At 40.0% G+C, this 19,032-nt stretch overlaps 1 long non-coding RNA gene across 1 annotated transcript in view; it reads right to left on the bottom strand.

The window, feature by feature from the left end:
• Window positions 1-18,065, bottom strand: part of LOC104955768 (uncharacterized) — a 28,326-nt gene extending 10,261 nt beyond the window's left edge. The window contains exons 1-2 of the long non-coding RNA XR_799482.1: window positions 17,996-18,065; window positions 3,161-3,168 (exon numbers count right to left, since the gene is read on the bottom strand). This is a non-coding gene — a long non-coding RNA (uncharacterized lncRNA). The remainder of the gene's footprint in view (window positions 1-3,160; window positions 3,169-17,995) is intronic.
• Window positions 18,066-19,032: the final 967 nt, after the last annotated feature.

Raw genomic sequence — 19,032 nt, 5'->3', positions numbered from 1 at the left:
CGATGGCAAAATACAGGAAATTGCAGTTAACAAATAAATAAAGGAAAATAATCAAGAAAAGCAGTTGCACACTGAGGTGAAATGGTTTGAGATCCTCCTCCTGACTTGACTTGATCAGGGGAAGTCAGAACGTCAGTGTTAAGAATGTGTTGCAGACAGGGGCGTTGCTTGGATCTAGTAACATTGGGGGCTTAGCCCAGCACGACAATTGCACATTCAAAACTATACATATACGTATCAATAGAGCAACCAAAGTATACACAATATGAAATGTAAATAATGAATACAACTTTCAGTCCTCTATCCAAGCAGAAATATATGGACATAGGTTACTATATAAAAAAGGGTGCAAACGTATTGAGTATCCTAGCCATGAGAACTTGTTTTAAAGGGGACCTATTAGGCAAAATCTACTTTTTCCTGTCTTTTTTACATCAACACGTGTCCCCTGTGTATAAGGAGATTCTGAAAGTTTCAGGAAAAAAGATTCACTTACTTTTGGTCCTGATCCATTTATATAAAAACCTGTCTGAAAATGAGCTGATCAGATTTTGGCCTCTTTATGATTTTTTGGCTTGTATAACAATTAGCCAATCACCAACCAAGGTAAGAAGAAGAACTACATCTCTGGTCTCCCACAACAACAAACGTCACCAAGATGGCCGTCACTACTGTCTTTTCAACAAAACGATTGACTACCCTTACTATCACCACAATGAAACACGTCCAGAAGAACGTCATGCAAAGCTGCCTGCCTGCGTTCCTTTGATTCTCTCTGAACTGCCTGGTCTTTTTAATGTTTAATGTCAACCATTTGTGCAGATAGCATGAAGTACAAAAGATTGGCGATCGCCGATGCTAGCGTTAGCATTTCTCCCCCGGGCTTAAATTGTGTATTATAGAATGATCACACCGGTGACAGTGCTCTTCAAATGGTTCAAGAAATATGACTACTACTCTTACTGTTTAACATTTTGGGTTACTTGATGTTACTTCATATTAAGGCTAATACAAATGACAAGGCTGCAATGCGAACTAACGTGCTAGCCACTAGCTAGGTAGCTAATTTGATCCAGCCACTCCTGGTCCTTTCATCAGACAGGAAGCGAAAGAACGAGCAAGACCCATTGCTGTTATGATAACAACGGTACTAAGCACACAGGCATCTTGTTAAAGTTATCTTATCTTAGCCAGCGCCATATAGATAGATTATATCTATATGGCGCTGATCTTAGCTATCTCTTAGTGGAGGAAAACAATTGTGACATCACTTACGCGACTCTGGGATTTGTAGTCTTTCTAGTTGCGTATTTTTCATAGTCTTATATTTCAACAGTTTTACGACAAACTGTGACTTTTTTAACATGGAAATTATTTGTTAAGATTGAAAAACATCATATCTGTAATTTATGGCACAATTCAAACGGGATCGAAAGATACGTTTTCTCTCTCCATTGACTTCAATACATTATTTTTCCGAAATAAGATCCCATGGACCGGAAGTAGATGGGCGTGACTTCGCCACTCTATATATCTGAGATCTAATATAAAGTAATGAAAAAAAGTATAATAGGAGACCTAAACTAACTAAAGTTATTTGTAAATACTCAAACAGTACTTTACTTCAACTGAGCTGTAGTTATCTCAGTCTCTTTTTCTGACGGGAGAGGACTCTCCGTCTACCTTGCTGTAGAAACTTCTTATATCCAGTAGCACAGCTAGCTAACCAGATGCTAGCAACAACAATCCCTGTAACTGGTGCGCGTCTATCATTTTTCCATGACGTGATAATACTTCAGCGTTGTTAACATGGGGACATTCTCTTTATACATCCATGACACAAATCTACGTAAATGCGGAAGTGGGTGTGGTTAAATCTAAACTGGGTTGGAAAAACGCTCTCTCTCTCGCTTTCTCGCTCACTCACATAAAATGCTCTCCTGCAACACACACAGAGCCGAGTTTCAATGACACCCTGACCCATAAGTACGTGTACTGTATCATATTATTTTTCGATGACTTCATTGTATGATCAGTATGACAGATGAAAATATCCTGATTATTTCTTTAAATGTTCTTTATGTTGTGAAAAAAAAATAGATATTGAAATCCGGGGCTATTTCCAAAATATCTGGGGCTGACCAGGCCGGACGACGCCTCTGGTTGTAGATTATTACAAATGTTTTGAGCAAAAAAGCTTAAGGCAGGTTTTCCATGTTCAGAAATAACCTCTGGGATTTAAGTATAAGACAGTTAGTAAAGCAAGTTTGGCAGGGTCCCGTGGTCCAGTCAAGATTGTATACAAGACAGGACCCAGAATCGATCCTTGCGGAATACCCTTTGATACTGGTACTATAAAACCTCTGATTCCATATTCTTCAAACACACGAAAATATTTCAGAAACTTAATTCTGAAACCATTCACAATCAAACCGTAGACTGTACACAGTATGGACGTAGTCTCTGTGATATAATTTTATTAGGGTTAGGGTTGTTGAGCATGTGTTGGAGTGGAACGTCAGTGAAGCTGAGGAGGGCTCAGATAAACTATCTGTGCAGACAGCCAGCAGCTATCAGAGTGTCGCAAAAAAAGTGTCCAGCCTTAATTTTGTATAATTGAAGCAGTAATGTAATTCACATATGTTTATTTATGCTGGCATCCTTACAATAGAAATGTACTCACTCTGAAATGTATAATTTCTAACCTCAGCTAATTACCACAAGCAGCCATGTAAATTACCACCGAAGAGCGATCATTTCTCTGATTAACTGGATTCATTAACAATTCAGTCCTTTTGTTTTTAATTCAGCATTTAGACAGGCACATGTCAAAACGACACTATTAATTACACTGAACAAAAATATAAATGCAACACTTTTGTTTTTGCTCCCATTTTTCATGAGATGAACTCAAAGATCTAAAACATTTTCTATATACACAAAATAACCATTTCTCTCAAATATTGTTCACAAATTTGAAAAAATCTGTGATAGTGAGCACTTCTCCTTTGCCGAGATAATCCATCCCACCTCACAGGTGTGGCATATCAAGATGCTGATTAGAAAGCATGGTTATTGCACAGGTGTGCCTTTGGCTGGCCACAATAAAAGGCCACTCTGAAACGTGCAGTTTTGCTTTATTGGGGGGGTCTGNGCAAACTGTTAACACTCAAGAACGCACTTCAATAGAATTAATAATGTAAAAAAAAAATCAAACGGTATCATAAATCTAACTCAGCCTTAAACTCGTTTTACATGCTTTATTACTAGTCGCCTGGACTACTGCAATTCTCGTGGTACTCCAAAAAAAAATGTTTAAAGAAATTGCAATTAATTCAGAATGCTACGGCCAGGATGTTAACAAACACAGAAAAAAGGGATAACATGTTCCCTGTGCTGGCATCACTGCACTGGTTACCGGTGTCTTTCCGAGTTGATTTTAAAATACTATTAATTACACTGAACAAAAATATAAATGCAACACTTTTGTTTTTGCTCCCATTTTTCATGAGATGAACTCAAAGATCTAAAACATTTTCTATATACACAAAATAACAATTTCTCTCAAATTTTCACAAATCTGAAAAAATCTGTGATAGTGAGCACTTCTCCTTTGCCAAAATAATCCATCCCACCTCACAGGTGTGGCATATCAAGCTGCTGTCTAGACAGCATGATTATTGCACAGGTGTGCCTTTGGCTGGCCACAATAAAAGGCCACTCTGAAACGTGCAGTTTTGCTTTATTGGGGGGGTCTGGGGGGGTCCGAAAACCCTAGGGTTAAACCCTAACCCTAACCCTAACATGTCACCCATCTTCTTCGCATAGAGTTGATCAGGTTGTTGATTGTGGCCTGTGGAATGTTGGTCCACTCCTCTTCAATGGCTGTGTGAAGTTGCTGGATATTGGCAGGAACTGGTACAAGCTGTCGTATACGCCGATCCAGAGCATCCCAAACATGCTCAATGGGTGACATGTTAGGGTTAGGGTTAGGGTTTAACCCTAGGGTTTTCGGACCCCCCCAGACCCCCCCAATAAAGCAAAACTGCACGTTTCAGAGTGGCCTTTTATTGTGGCCAGCCTAAGGCACACCTGTGCAATAACCATGCTGTCTAATCAGCATCTTGATATACCACACCTGTGAGGTGGGATGGATTATCTCGGCAAAGGAGAAGTGCTCACTATCACAGATTTTTTCAGATTTGTGAACAATATTTGAGAGAAATGGTTATTTTGTGTATTTAGAAAATGTTTTAGATCTTTGAGTTCATCTCATGAAAAATGGGAGCAAAAACAAAAGTGTTGCATTTATATTTTTGTTCAGTGTATGTATGTAGCCTCCCACAGTTCCTTCCCAGTCTGCACCTTAGTCATGGTGGACCATTTCACTCCCAGAGTTTGTTTATACTTGGTATTCAAAGCTCTATTTGGTCGTCTGCACTGTGTAATTTGTGGTAAAAGCCTCTATTTAAAGTTTGAAATTGCATATGTGCATGTAGGACAAATAAACTCTATTTTAGCAACCCCCTGCACAACAATCACACAGTTAGAAGTGGAAGTTACCCAGAACAACTGCAGACCTATTGATTGTCCACTAAGCAGTTTGGAGGTTAAACGCATGTCATCAGTACCTCTAACGGTCCATCAGTCCCTCTGGACTTCTATTGTACATAATCACACCATTTATCAAGGATGATCGATTGTATTTGAAGTACCTGCTTCATATGAGTCTGCCAAACAACACTTGTATTGAAACATTATAATGCAAATTAGTCTTTTAATAATTATTGTATACCTTTATAAACACTTTGTTCTGAAATGTTTTCAACATAACCAACCTGTAAACCAAAAATATTTATGCAACTAATCAATAATGATTTACATTCAGCCTAGCCTAACAGGAATCCCCAATACCACAGAAACACACACAAATACACACACACACACACACACACACACAACCGCAGTACCATCCTTTGGCTCCCGCAAGTTCTGGAAAAGAGTCTCAGAAAGTATTTGCTTCTAATGTTCCACTCAGAAATGTGCAGGTGTGTGTGTGTGTGTGTGTGTGTGTGTGTGTGTGTGTGTGTGTGTGTGTGTGTGTGTGTGTGTGTGTGTGTGTGTGTGTGTGTGTGTGTGTGTGTGTGTAAACAATGTGAAGTACTGACTGATGGTAGCAACCCTATATGTGCTGGCCACACAGCTAAGGTAATGGACTATCAGTAGTAGATCATAGGATATTGATTGACAAATTGCTATCATCACATAATTATCTTGTATTTTCTCTGCACATAAATGCAAAGTTTGAGGAGCACAGTATTTTCTTCGGGTTGCTTTCCCTCCCGGGCTTACTCATTAATTTGTTTTTTTACGTGTGTGTCCTTTATGTCCAAGGGATTTGGATGGAAAATCCCCATATCTGACAGTAGAGTCCATTGATATTCTGCACAACACGCCAGTTGAGGTTTCACTCGAGGGTGGAGGGGGTATTCTCTTGCTTTACACACTCTCCTCTCCTCTGCTTCGACACACACACACACACACACACACACACACACACACACACACACACACACACACACACACACACACACACACACACACACACACACACACACACACACACACTCTCTCTTATACACCTTTCCCACCTTAAGGCAACCGTGCTGCACCTCTGCCTGCCTTCTCTGTCTCTGTTTCTCTGCATCATCCAGACTGTAAGTCGAGCTGCAATGGTACTGCGACACACTCTACTTAGAATTAGTCTTCACCTGAGGAGGAGCGCGTTACCAAACAAACAGCTGGCACGTCGTCACTGAAAAGAAAGAATAGAAGAGCTAACACTTCAGTGGAATAGACTACAACACTTATTTGTCATATTCTGTTTTATAATCATGAAGGTTAATCTCAAAGTGTGTGCCAAATAGCTTTCCTTTTTGCCAAAACAGCTTTATGAACAGCTGTTTCCAATGCTATCCAAGCATGATGAGTGTCAGAATCACTTTGTGTGATTCATAGTTTTATTTTGGAGAAATGGACCTTGTCGCAGCTTTACCTTGGGTGTTGCATGCTGTGTAGATGTTGCTACTTTACTGCAATCAATTTCAACTTTGACCTCATTTGCTGGTGATCTTTAAATGTCAACAAGATGACATGATGACAAGATGCTGCCTGTGACATTACCTGGAAGTGATCGTGAAAGACAAGAAAATGTATTGTCTTTGTGTCAGAGTTCATAGGACTCTACAACACCTCGTTCAGTTAATACCATTACTGTGACATGAAAACTATACCTGTGACGAATCAAACATGAGTGAGAAGCAGTTCAGGGAAGGTAAAACCTAAAACAGACATGGATCACAAGCTGGTTGGCAACATGATGGCTGGAAAATAAGGCTTAGGGCCTATTTAGAAGTGATTTCAAGGTTCTCCTATTCAGAAACAATCTATTTAATCTCCTTTCTGTAATCCAGTCTTGGTTTTACTCGCTACATGAAAAGAGTAACCAATTCTTCTCCAGATTGTGGTGGTAATGTACCTCAATAGGTTTGGAAAGTGCAAGAAATGCAGAAAGAAAAGAACAAATTCTCAATTGTTTAACCATTAACCAATCTTGAATGGCCAAAATAATCATGTTTATCTTTTATGATCCTGTTGTGAAATGGGAACCCCGAGGTCGCTGTCCAAACACAATAAGAACAAAACTACATCTTTTATCATTTGGCCTTCATGTCATAGGATCTATCACATATCGGTAAGATTTGAAAAATATGGGCTAGCCATTAGCTAACAACTTCTCATAAACCAACACAAACACCTTGTTGACATTTTTTTTTATTTTTTTTACGGGGAATACACATGATTTGATAAATACTTCAAATTGGACCCTGTTTGTGACTATTTATAACATTTGGTGCAACATCTGGCTAGAATGTGAGCAAACTGATTTTGATGCTTCTTGGATGTGTTGATCCTTTTTTTCATTGAATAACTATCTGGTCCACTTAAGAGACATGAGGTTACAGGTTGATAGTTTAATGGAGCAAGAAATCTGGCAGTGTGTCTGGCATTATAGGTGATACAGTAATGAGGGAAAGATGCGCAAGCTACCTGGTGTCGCCCACCCTTCAAACTTTTAAGTCCCGCCTGAAGACCCACCTCTTTTCCCTCGCTTTCGAGTCAGTTTGAGCTATGTTTTATCAATTTGTATGCTTTTATTTGTCTGTCCATAGCCCTTATGTGCCTTTTATCTATTCTTATGTGTGCCTTTTATCTATTATTGTAATATTATATTTTATTATAATGTTATGTGGCTGTGAAGCACTTCCGTAAACCCTCTGTTTTTAATATGTGCTATATAAATAAAGTGGATTGGATTGGATTGGTGACGTACACCCCAAGCTACACCTCTGTGCACAGTGCTAGAGATCAAACTACTAATGATGTGCAAAAAGACTATTTAATTCTTGACTAGCACAAATGAGCAAAATTAATTAAAGATTCCCGTAAAACTATCACAGAGGAATGAAGCTTATTGTTTTTCTTTTTGATGTTAGTGGATTGTCACAGCATTGAAATGTCTTTGTTTCTCAGCATCTGTTACTACACATGTATAGTGATGGGTGTATGCCATAAAGAGATCCTTCTGCTGCACAACATTCATAATAAACAAACCTGCATTTCACAGAGAAACACACACAGAGCACTGATGCTACATTGAACCCCAGTTTATTGCTATCTGATACAGCTTTTGATCCAATCAAATCAAAATATGATATTATTTAAACATCAAAAGATGTGGTGCATTCAAGAGTTGAATGTTCAAATAAATATTTGCCACATCCAGAATTTGACATGAATTCTGCTACCTTATCTTGAAAGCGTAATTCCCTCTTCTTTCATGATGCTGGATGCTTATTAAATAGTCAAATCCCCGCTTTGCTTCTCACACACATCTCATGCAGACTTGTGTGAGAGGAGAATTCACTATCAGAGCATATTACCTTCCAGGGTAATAGGGCCTTAATATTCTCAGGGACAGTCCTTTGATATGGATCTTTCAAGTGATGGCTCAATCCCCTTGTAGCTTAAATTCGTGAAGGGATATATTTGTGGCATTAAAAAGCAGATAGAGCACTCTAGGGTGCTTATAATTGGTACTGCGTTATCGTTTAGGATAATTCTCTCACTGTATGCTGGTGCGTCGTTGTTGGGCCCAAGAGTCCAAAGGCAAAAGATTCCTGCAGGGATTTAAAAAAAGGTCTGGTAATTTTTGATAAATAAACAGGAAGCAGTCAATAGGATGCAATAATAAAAAAATGCATTAGGGAGGGAAGAGTAAGGAGTCAGAATTCTCTGCAAATTGGTTGATTGTCATTGCCGTCCAAGACAAACCCAACTATTTTCTCTCCTGATTGGTGTAGAATTAGGTCGGAGCTGAAAGGACAGTCAACATGATTATTTTTTACTTACAATAAGTGCAATAAACCACAAAGATTATAACCAAGAACGACAAACAGGCCCTGAGGGTTCACCACTGGTGTGTTATCTGTGTGCTTTTCTCTGGCGAGGACAGTTTGCTTAATGTGAAACAATGCAGTCCCCGGTCCTAATCCATTCGTCGGTGCGTTGAGCAGTTAGCTAAAGCTTTCTGACAAACTCAAGGACATCGTTTGATTACTGGGCGTCCTTCAACATAAAAAAAACAATGATTAATATGATTAGTCATCCACGTGTGCACCTCAGAGAACAAATGACATTTTGGATACGAGAATGAGTCCTTCACCAAATGGCAGCAGATGCGAGTTGTTTCAAATGGACTAATACATCACCACAAAAAATAAGAATGAGCTTGTTTGCACTCATTCTGCCTCCTGAGAGCAGTCAATGAAAAACTGCAGACATCTCAAGGCCGAATCTGTCTCACGTGTGGCCATAAACACTTTAACTTCATCTAATGGCGTCATTGTATTTTTAGCACACATCTTCAGGTGCAATAAATAGCCTCGACTTGTTTGTTTTTAAAGATGTGGGCGCATCAGTCTTGCAGCCTACTTTTGAAATGCCTCAAGAAAGCCACTCACATTTTGGAAAATATAATTTCAACAGATGCTAACAAGAAGAACTGCAGAGAGTTTTTCTTAATGCTTTGCCAGTTTTGAGGCTACTAATTAGCTCAACTGAATACCCCATATTGGCTAATGAGGATTTGAAAGTTAGACAAACATTCCCAGATTTAGCCACACATTGGCAGAGCTTTGAATATGGATGTCAAATAAGTCATAGTTCTGCTCTTATTAACAATTGTATTTTGAACTTCACAGCAGCAGTTGTGAATTCAGTGACAGTGTTGCATGAAACTACAATAATAAATTATTCTGTTTCATTAATGATGATTTGCTTCCTCAGCAAGCCAAAAGCTAAAGTGTGAAACACATTCTAATTCCCACTTGATTTAATCCTATTTTCTTCCCTCCGTGTGTAGCATATCTGCATTTTTCCTCAAACAATACGTATAGAGTATCTCCTGGTTTTTGGATTTAACATGCTGCATTTCATGTGCAACAGCTGCTTGTTTTGGGAGAGATGTGTAGAAGGACAGAGACGACGATTTGGGCCTGGAGTCCTCAGCAGAAAAGTCTTTGAAGTGAGGGATCTCTGTTATGTGAGAGGCTGCATGTTTCGGGGAAGCTGCAGCAAGTGGAGTTTTTTTTTTGCAGAACTTATGTAAGTCTCCCAGATGGCTACGACTGCATTTGATCGATGACAGAAAGAGAAGGTTCTGGAAATAAAAAGGACAAGGGGCTTTGTTTCTAGAGAATGTTGACTTTATTGTCACAGTGAAGAAAACATATATCACTGACCAGAGATGGGGTCGTTACAAAAAAAATGTAATATATTACATATTACATATTACTTTAAAAAAAAGTAATATATTACACTACTTCGTTACTCTCTACATAAAGTAACTCGTTACTTTACTCGTTACTTTACTCGTTACTTTACTCGCCGAGCACGTACAAACTGCGCATGCATGAGTGGCAATAACTCTCCTTACCAGCAGGCAGCAGTAGTGTGTATTCGTCATTCAAAACAGGCAACAACCTGGAAGACAGAGAAGAAGAACAGACTACGTTAGCTTCACCTTAGCATGTGTTCTTTGCAGGTGTTTGTTGAGGTTTGACGTGGTGNAGGAACAGAGATGGGGTCGTTACAAAAAAAATGTAATATATTACATATTACTTTAAAAAAAAGTAATATATTACACTACTTCGTTACTCTCTACATAAAGTAACTCGTTACTTTACTCGTTACTTTACTCGCAGGGCCGGCCCGCCCCTCCCTACAGGCAGATCACGCAGACTGCGACGCACCGTGTGCGCGCCACAGTTTTGCCTCTGCGAGACTCCACTTGCACCCCCAATTACTATTGCATTAAGGAAGACATAGCCTAACACAAGTCTTTCTTTTTATATGCTCTAAAATAGGCTACCAGCCTACCACAACAAGCTAACAGTCTGTGAAACGTAAAGACACTAATTAATGAAACCAGTTCAAGACGCATTATTCTTATTCTTATCATTCTTTATGAGCGCAGTAACGGTAAGGTATCTAATTACTTATTTATTTAGTATTCCATAACTTAGTAACAGAGATGGTCAAACTAAAGTGGTAGAGACTTGGTAGAAATCATACAATGAAGCGGGACATTGAACTGTTCACCCGTGAAAGGGCAATCAAGAAAAGAGAGCGAGCGGCCCAGTTGAGGGAGTTTCCAGATGGAAAGACACAGAAAGACAGAAGCACAATAACAACAAGTAGGCTATATTTAGGCGTTTTTTTGTAAATAACCGACGGTATCAAGAGGAAGTAAAGTCCCCTGGTTTGTCCCTTATACCCTAACTGCCGTGAGACAACTCAAAATCAAGTTTCCAAAATCCGACACAACGCACCGGCAGATGACAGCGCTGACAAAGTGTGTTTCCCGCAGCGAAACGCTACGATACTAATTGTGGGCTTATCATGTTGATTCGGCCACAACAGAAAAAAGAAAAATAATCTCTCGCTCTCTCCACAGGGGCAGGTCAGCCAAAAAAGGCCAAACGGGCCGTTGCCCGGGCAACATTAGCCCGTACCTATGCACGTCCCTGCAGCAGTGGATAACATCTTCTGGCTTGGACACAGTTTGCACCTCACCGTCACATTGCTGTCTATTCTTCGGACGAACTCAAAATAATGGGCATACCTCCACCCCTCGAAAGTTATCGCTGACTCAGCCATGTTTATGCAGCACTGCACGTGGAGATGTGGACGCGCAAATCGCGCAGATTACGTAGTAGCCTACATATAAACCTGCGGCGGAAACCCCTCTTGTCTGTCAGTGTGATTATGACTGATTTTAGTAAGTAACGAAGTAACGCGTGTCGGGGCAATGTTAGTAACTGTAGTGTGATTACTGTATTATAAAAGTAGCGCGTTACACTACTCCGTTACCGACAAAAGTAATATTATTACAGTAACGCGTTACACCCAACTCTGCCTAGGACCACTATTGTCTCCTTGGGATTTAATTTGTTCGGAAATGAAGTGATGAAAGCAGCGCTCAAACTTTCACTGTGTTCAGATCCTAGGATGATGAAATGGCTCTTTATCTCCGTTGAGTAGCATGTATTTCAAATGTAGTCGATTTAAAAAAATAAGCAGTTTTATTTAAATTGCGTTGCTATTTTTGATGAATAGAATAGAGTGCTTACAATGCCCTACTTTAGGAAGTCTTGCATGGTTTTCGATATTATCTGCACTAATACTGGTTTTAGTGAACTGCTAATGTTGTCATGCTTGTAAGGAAAATCCATATTTCTACAGATTTGAGTCTGGCTTGTGGTTGCAGTCACACCCATAGGTGGAATTCGCTTATTGACACACCTGAGTTAGCTTGGTGACTTTGTTCCTGATGAGTGCAGCTGAGGATGGTGGGAATATTGTTAGGAATGTGATCATAAACCTGGTTTTGACATGAAAAGTCGGGAGTTATTCGGATACATCATCTGGGAAACATCTGATATTTCTCTGAAAAAGGGAATACTTTGACCTGCTGGTGGCATTTGATGCATGTATGAGGATCACGAATGTTGTAGTATTTATCTTCTGGGGACCGTGAATGAATGTGGAAAATTCCATGGCAAGTTGTTGAGATATTTCAGTCTTCTACCAGGTTGTTAAATGTGAAGAACTGCTGTTTTTATTAGTGTATGTGCTTCAAGATTAAATACTAGATGTCTGTGTTTTTAAAGATATCACTTTGGGAGATTATAATCTTTTCGTTCATTATTTTCTTCTGAGATTTATGAGACTTAGAGTTGCAACTCCAAATGAAACGAGAGTGGAACGAGATAAAAATAATGGCATCAAATCAAAAGGGGAATTCTTTAACTTGAGGTAAATCTAGATCGTCTTGTGTTGTTGTAGAAAGGAGACATTGAGTTGTGTCCCATTAGGAAAAACTTGAATATCTTCTCAGCCATAACTCCTGAAAGACAAAGCCAGGGGGGCCGAGGTGATGATAAATGAGGCCCCACATGGAGTGTCTTTCTCCTTCCCACACTTTTAAAGCCGTTAAGTTTGTCCCTGCTTGGAAAACCCTCTTCTTACTCAACGTGCAGAGCGACGACGACACGCTGCATTGTGTTGTTCCCAGAACCCTCCATTATTTCTGCGTCTGACTCATGTGTGTTGGCAAACGTTCAGGACGGGACACCCCCCCCCTGACCTTTTTAAAAAGAGTGACTTACCTCAATATCTGTGGCTCACTAATCCCCTTCTCTTCCTGTCCGAGTCTGCAGGGAGTTCTTCCGATCAGCCTGCGATGCATTACACGTGAGCTCATCAACAAGAGCAGATCTGTTTTGTTTTGGACACAGCGTTTAAACGGAGCATGTCGTGTCAGCAACAGACCTTTTTTCAAATTATTAAAAAAATAAATGCACATTACTTAGACTTCTCATCAAAGATCACCACGCTGCAAAACATGCTTTTGGTTTTTGGAAATGTTGACGTATTCCAGGCGTGCGTTAGCTTTCAATAACTTTCATATGATAGACTTCAGAGTTGTTTCATAATGCATCCCAGTGAACATTTTGCATTACATTTAGTTAGATGGATGTCATTATTTTGAGTTCAAACTCAGATTGAATTGCATTCAAACTAGATTATCTACAATATCTTAACATATATGAATGTAGGTTTTGGATTACCTGTGATTTATTACACTACATAAGCAAGTTTCCTCATTTTCATACCATAAATCAAACTACGAGATATTTAACCTTTCTGTTCTCCTCAGGTCAAATTTGACCCGTTTCCAATAGTTTTTTTATGTGGGAATAAGAGGCTATTTTATCGAATTGCCATGAAAATAACATGGATGGTTCCTTACTAGGTTATTTTCAAGTTCATGTTTACTGCTTATATTGAATTATGGGTGTATTATTCAATTTGAAAGCGTCGGTGGTCTTCCGGGGTCCATTTTGTGAAATCCTTCAACATTTCTGCCCTTTCTTGGAAATTCATCTGAATTATTAGACTGAATGAAGTTGTGTTAAAAGGTGTATTACAGATGTGGGTGATGATGTATACTATATGATAGGGCTGCTCGATTATGGCAAAAATTATAATCTCGATTATTTGGGTCAATAATTGTAATTGCGATTATTAAATGCGATTATTCATTTACTTTGAAAACATCCATTTATTGGAGAAAAAAAAAGTGAACAGTATGTTTTCAACTGTTACCCTGAACTTTAAGTATAATTCAACTGAAAAACCAAAAAAAAAAAAAAGTAATAATACAAAAATAATCATTTTATTTCGATTACGTTGTTTTCGGAATCGTTGCAAGCCATAATCGATTAAAATACGATTAATTGAGCAGCCCTACTATATGATTGATAAAGAGTCCAACCAGGCGGACGAAAGTTGTACAGTTGACGGAAAGACATTGCCTAGAGTTAGATGAGAGCATTGATACCACTCTCATCTGATTGGTAAACATTACGCTACATAGACCTTTTGAATGGGCTAGCTTAGCATAACGGGTGGAAATTAGGAAGTAGCTAGCCTCCTCTCCGCCTGATCTCTGTGATTAACTTCATCGATTGTCCGTTCTGTCGTGTGTCATGGCTGATTCAGACGTGCTGTGTTCGAGAATAGAAAAACCCTCAGAGCTGACAGTCATGTTGCAAAGTTTAGAAGTCGACCTCTGACTCGAAGATTTCTTTGGTACTCCACGAGAGTGATGTTATTCTCACTGCTCAGGCCTCATGCAGCTGAGAGCAGACCTTCTCCAGGCTAAATGAGGAGGGGGTTTCCCTCTGAGACCTGCAGAAACATCACGCTGTTTCCTCGGTTCAACACTGTGATGTAACAGAGCTGAAAGAGGATAAGTGTGCATGCATCTACGACCTACGTGCTTGCCTGCGAGATCTTGGCCTCTTCAGTCACTCCAATGAAAATAAAAATGCAGCTTGTGGTTGGAGGAGCACGGCTCTGCTTTGTCTGGCTCTGATAATTCCCCACAACCCTCGTCTGAAATCCCATCCTCTGCTGTCCGCTTTTTAATTAACTTCAGCACAGTCCTCCCGCTGACAAAAGAGACGCGTCTGCCAGTGAAACTCGTGATGTCGTCCATGTTTGACAGTGAAGTGCGTCACAGCATTTCAAGCACTTTTCTGGAGGGTTGTCTCTCGATGAGGCAGAGAGACGGAGCTGTGTGAGCGGCTGCAGAGCGACAAGAGCGAGTGGCGATTAGCATTTGATCTTCAAGTGGAGCCGCCTGCCAAGAAGTGTTGGGAGAGTTGGGCTGGCGATCTGTGGGCTCCACGCTGGGCCGACGGGCCACAGATGGGCCATCTGGTGACTCACTGGCACAGGACAGGGCTTTTCTGTTCGCCGTGTGGAAGTGTGTGTGTGAGGATGTGTGTGAGCATCAGCGACAGACTGGACCACATGGTGTGAGGAGACCACCTGTCTTGTGGTTCCTCTTCTCTTTCATGTGTGGTCAGCAGCGCACTGATGCCAAAATATCGTACTCTCTTTAGGGCTTAAAGGGGCCCTATTATGCTTTTTGGGGCTTTCTTTCCTGTAGTGCAGTGCTTCTCAAAGTGTGGACCGCGGACATTTCACATTTGAAATAAATAAATAAATTTCAGTTTTCCGCACTCTCGCGGGAATATCTCCGCAACGGAGCAAGGTTATGTTCCACTTCCGATTGCATGATATAGCCCAGCGCAACACCTTCATCACACATGTTGCCATTCGTTTGTACCACTTTCAGGCGATTTGTAATCTGTTCTAGAAAAACTATGTGTTTTTTGACACTTGTGGAGTTAGGTGGTCCGCAAGTGTTTTTTTATTGGTTAAGTGGTCCTTGGTAGGAAAAGGTTTGAGAAACACTGCTGTAGTGTGTTGTATAGGTTTTTGTGCATGTAAATGGTCTGCAGAGCCGGCCAGCTAACCAATCAGAGCAGACTGGGCTCTGGTTTCAGACAGAGGGTGAAAAGAGGTGCCGCAGCACAGGCAGTATGAGAACAATAAAGAGCTTTTTGAACATTAAAGCATGGAGACATGTCCCAGTAGAGACACTACATACTGATATACACCTGAACATCAGCAGGAGAGGACTCTTTAAAGTAGAGACACTACATACTGATATACACCTGAACATCAGCAGGAGAGGACTCTTTAAAGTAGAGACACTACATACTGATATACACCTGAACATCAGCAGGAGAGGACTCTTTAAAGTAGAGACACTACATACTGATATACACCTGAACATCAGCAGGAGAGGACTCTTTAAAGTAGAGACACTACATACTGATATACACCTGAACATCAGCATAGTAAGGCCCCTTTAATATAAGTTTGTCTGTTATTGCTCCTTTAGCAGCATTACTCTTATTGTTGTTTTTAATGCCGCTCACAAACAGGACCCCGCCCTGTGACTCGGCCCCCCAGGCTGTAACTCGTGGCCTTGTTTATCGCTTTCATGAAAAGTTCTCTGGCAGACACACAGTGTGTGTGTGTGTGTGTGTGTGTGTGTGTGTGTGTGTGTGTGTGTGTGTGTGTGTGTGTGTGGCGCAACACGGACACTGGAGATGGCAAAACAAAAAAGCAAATGATGTGTTGAGAAATATCTCGGGGGGTGTTTGTGTTATTTATCTCTCTGGAGGCTCTTTAGTGTTTTTCCAAATATTTGAGAGTTGGGATTGATGGTCAGACTCCCATAAAATAAATCTGCTGTACGAGTTTATTTACACGCTCCTTTTTTTAAGGCTGTTTTACATTTTTCTGTTCGTTATGTCCCCCTGCAGCCTAAAGGCTCAGTATATTATCTCCCTGAGCTTTGATTGGAAATCTGCAGTTAATCATGTGATGGCATGTTTAGTTTACTGCAAATATTAATCAGTAACAAAAATGCCACGACAGCAGAACTGAAACATTTTAGTCAAACTGCAGTGCTGCAAAGAGAATGCTATGTTTTGCAATGGCAGTTCAACTAAAAGATGGTCACTTTTTGGGAAGCATCACGTGTGTAAAGATTTTACTTCTCAGATTGTTTGAATGTAAACTTCAGTGCTGCTAAATGTTGGCTCTATCACTGTGAGACTCAGAGATTGTAGGAGCTGTGATTTTCTGTTGTCTGTGTGCAGAAACAAGCATTCGCAGCAGCTAGTTTTCAGATCTTTAAGCCGTAACAAAATCACGCTGAAATGCCTAAAAAAAATCAACATAAGGGCTTAGAAAGTGTTGAGTTTAAATCAGACCGGTTTCCTCGTTCTGCATTCAGCCAGAGAAGGAGCAGTGCTATGATCTCACTGATGTCGGTTCAATTGTACTTCCTCTTTCATTAGATGCAAATAGTTCACTCTACGTTTAGAGCTGATCCGCACTGATATGACTGGTAGCTTATAAATGCTAATATATCAGCTGTAGCAATAAAAGTGCATTTAATTCACAACATTCACTGCGTTATACTTAAAACATCCAATAGATTACATATAATTGTTATTAAACAGGTAATACAAGACAAATCATATACAACACAAAGTATGTAAAATTGCTAATAGCTAAACATTTTTTCCGCATATTTAGTTTGGACTCTAACATAGTATGATAGATACATAGAATACATACATACATAGAATTTTCTTTGCGTAAGACAGCTAATAAAAGGTATTTTTTAAGGACCTTTTTTCCTGTAACCTGCAGCTTCCCATTGGTCAGCTCTACAAGTTTGAAGGCACGAACTCTAAACAACCACGCACATTTAAATATCACAAAACTGGACTGCATGTAGTTCCTGTTCCCCTATTTTTCTGAGCTTGCGTTCAAAGGAAAGCAACAAATGTTTCCCACCAGTGTGTGTGTGTGTACATGCGAAAACAAATCTAGAAGTAGCCTTTCACAGGATGCAAAGACATACTTCTACTGTCCTGCAGAGTTTAAAGACTATTTTCTGTCCACATTATGGGATGTGACAGCCTCACTTTTGCCCTTGCATTGTCTGTGCTCGTGGTTTTTACCTGAGACAGGAGGTTAGGCAAACACCCACTCCTCTCCATGGCACCGAATCTCCTCCGTCATCAAACACTGAGGAGTTCCTCCACTGTTCTCAGAATCACTATAAGAGACATCGGAGCATTCACAGGATGGACTTCAGATGGAAAGAGCATCAGATGAAGCTCTTGGCTGTCATGTTGTTAATTGTCTGCCACGAGCTTTCTAAAGAGGAAAGGAGACCGTCCTGGTTAAATAAAGATTAAATAAATAACAGAAGCGGTGACACTGATATCGGAAAACAAGCGCTTTGTGTTGCAACTACCACCTGCGTCCTGTTTTGTCATTGTTTTTGTGCAATCACAGAAATAATATGTGAAGGAAAGTGGCACAGTTGTTGTTGGATGTTTAATCCGTGTTGTTTTTTTGTTTTGCCCACAGGATGATATCTTCGCCTGCATTGAGAAGTTGAGCTCTGTGCTCGAGTTCAACAGGGCCACTTCCTGATGATGACAGTAAACATGGGTGAGTTGTATTCGAAAGCAGGTTGCGGTGAGCACAGTACATACATTCAGAAAAGTACACTTTATTACTGGGAAACACACACACACACACACACACACATCCTCTGGCAGGATCAGTATGGAAAAAATAACAAATGTGTAAAGAGTGTGGGGAGGCTGTTAACAGTTCCAGATGGTCCCGTTTAGCACACGGTTATTTTGGTCTTTTTAACAATGTTGTTTTCCTGATTTTTGTTCTTTATTCACAATTGGATCCTTGACTTTGTGCGTTCTAGGTGCACACAAATATCCTTCCAATGCAAACCAGTGTTTAACACGTATTTATATTCACACCTACCAAGCCTAGGAACACATGCACTCCTGCATCCATGCAAAACCTATATACTATGTTCCTCAGCCCAACAAAATCAAACAATTGATTTTCCTATATTGTATTTGCATGCACACTGTAGGCCTGCAAGAGCTCCCCTCACTTCTGCAAACAAAGACATCTTAAACACATATTTTTAATACTTTGTGAAGAATGCGCTGTGTTTCATTACTTAAGAGGACTGTTTATATCCTGGCTCTTAATTTTTGAATGCTTTTGACTCTGTGTTGCCTGTGTTTCCACAGATGACGGTCTCCAAAATGGACCGGGACCGCACAGGAACTCACAAGGTAAACCTTAATTGTCTCGGATGAAAAAAGAACAATTACAGAAATTGTTTGATATTTTACAAACTGAGGTTATTTTCTTTCTTGCTGAAAGTTAACTGGGGGGATTTTTGTAGCTGTTCTGACATGTATTTTTTAACTCCAGAAAAAGCCATGCTAGCTGTTTCCTAGTCTTTTTGCTAAGCTAAGCTAACTTTCTCCTGGTTTTGACTCGGAGGAAAAAATAGCAATTGCAGAAGTAGTTTGATATTTTAAAAACAGTCATTCTCATTCTTGCTGAAAGTTAAATGAGACA

The sequence above is a fragment of the Notothenia coriiceps genome, unplaced genomic scaffold, assembly GCF_000735185.1.
Source record: "Notothenia coriiceps isolate Sejong01 unplaced genomic scaffold, NC01 NC01_scaffold00024821, whole genome shotgun sequence".
Taxonomy (NCBI): Eukaryota; Metazoa; Chordata; class Actinopteri; order Perciformes; family Nototheniidae; genus Notothenia; species Notothenia coriiceps.
This window is presented reverse-complemented; position numbering and strand designations above follow the sequence as displayed.